Raw genomic sequence first — 5,746 nt, forward strand, 5'->3', positions numbered from 1 at the left:
CAAACTGGTCGCAGATTGTGAGCAATCTGCGGACCGACTGCGGATCCGAGCAAAAGATGGCCACATCATCCACATACAGAGAGGTCTTGACCTGAGCGCCTCCGCTGCCTGGGATCGTCACCCGTCTAATGCCCGCATCCTTCCTGATGGACCCGGCAAAGGGCTCGATACAACACACAAACAAGACAGACGAGAGAGGACAGCCTTGCCTGACTCCAGATCTGATCAGAAAGCTTTCAGTTTCCCACCCGTTGATTAGAACTGTGCTACAGTTATACAGGGTATTGGTGAGACCACACCTGGAATACTGCGTGCAGTTTTGGTTTCCATATTTCCGAAAGGATATACTTGCTTTGGAGGCAGTTCAGAGAAGGTTCACTAGGCTGATTCCAGAGATCAGGGGGTTGACTTATGAGGAATTCAAATGAATGAGAGGTAATAGTATCGAAACGTATAAAATTATGAGGGGGCTTGACAAGGTGGATGCAGAGAGGATGTTTCCACTGATGGGGGAGACTAGAACTAGAGGGCATAATCTCAGAAGGGATTATCTCAGAAGGGGCCGCCCATTTAAACAGAGATGAGAAGGAATTTCTTCTATCAGAGGCTTATAAATCTGGAATTTGCTGCCTCGGAGAGCTGTTGATTTTTGGACATTGAATAAATTTAAGACAGAAATAGACAGTTTCTTGAGTGATAAGGGGTTATGGGGAGCGGGCGGGGAAGTGGAGCTGAGTCCATGATCAGATCAGTCATGATCTTATTGAATGGCGGAGCAGGCTGAAGAGTCATACTCCTATTTCTTATGTTTAGCTCTGTCAAGCCCGTGTGGTGGCTGGTGTGCAAAGACCACCACACGTGAAAACAATCCACGCACAGGCATCCTCCCACGCTCCAAGATTTAGTTCGGGATCTGGAGTTTTAAGATTCTTCTGAAAGCTGGCGACCCCCAGGTGGGCAAGTTAACTCCCACAAACAAATGCTTTAGTACGACATTCACAACTACAACAAGTACAACCAATACCCAAATCACCAGTAGTTACTACAACCTGTATAAAACCACACCTACTACATAACGCAAAGATCAGTCTGTTTTTGAACAATAAGACAGCCCCACTAAAGCAGGGCCTCGAAAAATTAATTAAAACTCTGAATGTTACTCCCCACGGAAATCTTTAGTAAAAGGCGAAAGATTTATACGATCTGAAGAGAAACCAGAGTATACTAATTATTCACGCGCAGCTCCTCGCCCCCAAGCGACGGCTTGCCTCTTTAACGTTGTGCTGAGCCGCTAGAACTAACTTCTAGAAAAGATATATTACCACAAATCAATACAGCGCGAGGGAAAGTAACTGAAAACTTCAGTGTCCGTGAAAATCAGTTAAACCTGAAGTTTATTTTAGTCTCTTGCTAAGTATTATGAAGAACATTGTGGGTATGTAAATGAGCTTGAGCTTTGTGTGGGCTGGGTTTACAGTGACGTGTCCAATTCTTCGGTACAACTTTACTTCGGGTTTTTATTCTCTCTCGGTGTGTTTGAAGCTTAAGGTAAACATTTTGGATCAGTGCGGTTTCTGCTAGTGAGCAAACGTGTTTTAGTTCATACAGGAAGCCATTAACACAATGAGAGCAGACACAGCTCAGAGCCGTGCACTGTCCACGTCTAGTATCTATTCCACTGATTTCAATGATATAAACCAGACTTGTTGATGTATTAGTCTGAATTTTTTAAAATTTCAAATTATACTTTATTCATATAAAAATTTGTACAGTACATTCAAAAGCAGTTCAGTACATTTAGCTGCGGTCAGCAATCCCACACACTACATTTGGCTGCTGACGGCAGTTCCGTTGGATACATTTTCTTGCTTTTCATTTCAAGTTCAATTCGGTACAATACGGGATACATTGTAGTACATTCGCCAAATTACATTACATGTGCCACGGAATGGGTGACAGTACATTTACATTTTTTTTTCTTTTCAACGTGCATTACGAAACAGACCTTGCATTGTACATAGCACGACATAGGTGTTTACAGATCATGGTGCTCCATGTACACAAAAAAGAATTACAAGTACGGCCCGAGGGGAGTTTTATACTGATTCCTGCCCCTCGGTTTACCGTGGCAGAAGGGCTTTAAACTGTGGCCCTTCCCAACCGTGCCTTTGCGGCGGCTGCACCAATTTTAAGTGCGTCCCTTAGCACGTAATCCTGTATCTTGGATTGCGCCAGTCTGCAACACGCAGACGTGGACATCTCCTTGCTCTGGAAGACCAGCAAGTTTCGGCTAGACCAAAGAGTGTCTTTGACCGAGTTGATGGCCCTCCAACAGCAGGTAATGTCTGTCTCAGTGTGTGTCCCTGGGAACAGCAAGTAGAGCACAGAGTCTAGTGTTACGGAGCTGCTCGGGATGAACCTCGACAGCAACCATTGCATCTCTTTCCAAACCTGCCTTGCGAAGGCGCAATCCTGAAGGAGATGCGTGACAGTCTCGTCCGCCCCGCAGCCAACTCGGGGGCACCGTGCCATGTTGCTGAGACGTCGGCTGTGCATGAACGCTCTGATGTGTAAGGCCCTCCTCACCGCCAACCAAGCTACATCTTGGCGCTTGTGTGAAAGCTCTAGCGATGAGACGTTCTGCCAAACGAGTTTAACAGTCAAAAAATTCCAGAAGATTCGTCAAGCATGATTTCTCTTTTATAAATCCATGCTGACTTGGACCGATCCTGTCACTGCTTTCCAAATGCGCTGCTATTTCATCCTTAATGATTGATTCCAACATTTTCCCCACTGCTGATGTCAGGCTAACCAGTCTATAATTACTCGTTTTCTCTCTCTCTCCTTTTTAAAAAAGTGGTGTTATATTAGCTACCCTCCAGGTCCATAGGAACTGATCCAGAGTTGATAGACTGTTGGAAAATGTTCAACTATCAGGCACCGGGATTTATCGGCCTTCAATCCCATCAATTTCCCTAACACAATTTCCCGCCTAATAAGGATATCATTACGTTTCTCCTTCTCGCTAGACCCACTGTCCCCTAGTACATTCGGAAGGTTATTTGTGTCTTCCCTCGTGAAGACAGAACCGAAGTATTTGTTAAATTGGTCTGCCATTTCTTTGTTCCCAATTATAAATTCACCTGAATCTGACTGCAAGGGACCTACGTTTGTCTTCACTAATCTTTTTCTCTTCACATATTTACGAAAGCTTTTAAAGTCAGTTTTTATGTTCCCTGAAAGCTTCCTCTGGTACTCTATTTTCCCCCTCTTAATTAAACCCTTAGTCCTCCTCTGATGAATTCTAAATTTCTCCCAGTCCTCAGGTTTGTTGCTTTTTCTAGCCAATTTATATGCCTCTTCCTTGGTTTTAGCACTATCCTTAATTTCCCTTGTTAGCCACAGTTGAGCCACCTTCCCCATTTTATTTTTTACTTCAGACAGGGATGTACAAGAGCTGAAGTTCATCCATGTGATCTTTAAATGTTTGCCATTGCTTATTCACCATCAACCCTTTAAATATCCTTTGCCAATCTATTCTAGCCAATTCACGCCTCATACCGTCTAAGTTACCTTTCCTTCTGCTGTGTATCTGTAAAGCATGCACTCCCATGTTCCACCGGCAGGGAGCTCATCCCCTGAAGTCCCAAGGGATCCAGCATCCCTTGGGAGCACTGTAAATAAGCTGGCCCCTCAGACCTGTTCCTCACTCTGGAGTGTCTTATTAAAGACTGAGGTCACTGTTACTTTAACCTCCCTCTGTGCAGTCTCATCTGTGTTAGGAACACAATAACTGGTGGCGAGAATACGAATCCAACGCAAAGATGCAGCAAACAGTGGGCATCCTGGAGAAGGTCTCGGAGGGTGAGGACTGGGAAGCCTTTGTCGAATGGCTAGACCAGTACTTTGTAGCCATGGAGCTGGACGGAGAAGGAAGCGTTGAAAAAAGGAGAGCGATTCTCCTCACACTCTGCAGGGCACCGACCTACAGCCTCTTGAAGAATCTTCTGGCTCCCGTGAAACCCACAGATAAGTCATATGAGCTGTGTACACTGGTTCGGGAGCATCTTAACCCGAGGGAGAGCGTGCAGATGGCAAGGTATCAGTTCTACACGTGCCAGCGATCTGAAGGTCAGGAAGTGGCGAGCTATGTTGCCGAGCTAAGGCGACTTGCAGGACAATATGAGCAAATGCTCAGAGACTTATTTGTACTGGGCATTGGCCACGAGACTATCCTATGAAAACTTTTGACTGTAGAGACACCGACCCTCAGTAAGGCCATTGCGATAGCACAGGCATTTATGTCCACCAGTGATAACAGCAAACAAATCTCTCAGCACACAAGTGCGAGCAATGTTCATAAATTAACTGGAACTGTGTTTGCGAGCAGAAATGTGCAGGGCAGAACCCACGAGCCCGCAACTGCCAGCAGGCTTCAGGTGGCCCAGATGACTCAGAGTCCCCAACAAAGGATGAATGCAAGGCAATTCACACCTTGTTGGCGTTGTGGAGGCTTGCATTCAGCCTATTCATGAAGCTTCAAAGGGTATGTTTGCAAGAGCTGTGGAACAATGGGGCACCTCCAACGAGCTTGCAAACGAGCTGCAAACTCTGCAAAACCTGCTAACCACCTCGTGGCAGAGGAAGATCAGTCCATGGCGTATCAAAGCAATTTCGAGCCTCAGAGAGAGGAGGCAGATGCTGAAGTACACGGGGTGCACATATTTTCGACAAAATGTCTACCTATAATGCTAAACGTAAAATTGAATGGCTTACCTGTAGCCATGGAATTGGACACTGGTGCAAGCCAATCAATCATGAGTAAAAAGATGTTTGAGAGACTGTGGTGCAACGAGGCATTCAGACCATCCCTGAGCCCCATCCACACAAAACTGAGAACGTACAGCAAAGAGCTTATCACCTGTCCTGGGCAGCGCCATGGTCAAGGTCACCTACGAGGGCACAGTGCATGAACTGCCACTCTGGATTGTCCCGGGCGATGGCCACACACTGCTTGGAAGGAGCTGGCGGGGCAAAATCCGCTGGAACTGGGATGACATCCGAATGCTATCACATGTTGATGAGACGTAATGTACTCAGGTTCTTAACAAATTTCCTTCCCTTTTTGAGCCAGGCATTGGAAACGTTTCTGGGGCGAAGGTGCGGATCCACTTGGTCCCAGTGGAATGACCCATTCACCACAAGGCGCGATGAGGGAGAGAGTGGAAATTGAGCTGGAGAGGCTGCAATGCGAGGGCATCATCTCCCCTGTGGAATTCAGTGAGTGGGCCAGCCTGGTTGTTCCAGTACTCAAAAGTGATGGCACAGTCAGGATTTGTGACGATTATAAAGTAACTATTAATCGTTTCTCGCTACAGAACCAATACCCACTACCTAAGGCAGATGACCTATTTGTGACGCTGGCAGGAGGCAAGACATTCACCAAGCTCGACCTGACTTCAGCCTACATGATGCAGGAGCTGGAGGAGTCTTCGAAGAGCCTCACCTGCATCAACACGCACAAGGGACTATTCATCTACAACAGATGCCCGTTTGGAATTCGGTCAGCTGCAGCGATCTTCCCGAGAAACATGGAAAGCCTACTCAAGTTGGTACCACACATGGTGGTCTTTCAGGAAGACGTATTGGTCACAGGTCGGGACACCGCTAAGCACCTACAAAACCTGGAGGAGTTCCTCCAGCGACTGGATCATATAGGGCTGCGGCTGAAGAGGTTGAAATGCAT

General features: G+C 46.4%; 1 non-coding gene across 1 annotated transcript; it reads right to left on the minus strand.

The window, feature by feature from the left end:
* Nucleotides 1-1,109: 1,109 nt before the first annotated feature.
* Nucleotides 1,110-1,223, minus strand: LOC139251751 (U5 spliceosomal RNA). The gene has a single exon (XR_011591425.1). It is a non-coding gene; the product is annotated as a U5 spliceosomal RNA (small nuclear RNA).
* Nucleotides 1,224-5,746: the final 4,523 nt, after the last annotated feature.

The sequence above is a fragment of the Pristiophorus japonicus genome, unplaced genomic scaffold (assembly GCF_044704955.1).
Source record: "Pristiophorus japonicus isolate sPriJap1 unplaced genomic scaffold, sPriJap1.hap1 HAP1_SCAFFOLD_438, whole genome shotgun sequence".
In the NCBI taxonomy this organism is placed as follows: Eukaryota; Metazoa; Chordata; class Chondrichthyes; family Pristiophoridae; genus Pristiophorus; species Pristiophorus japonicus.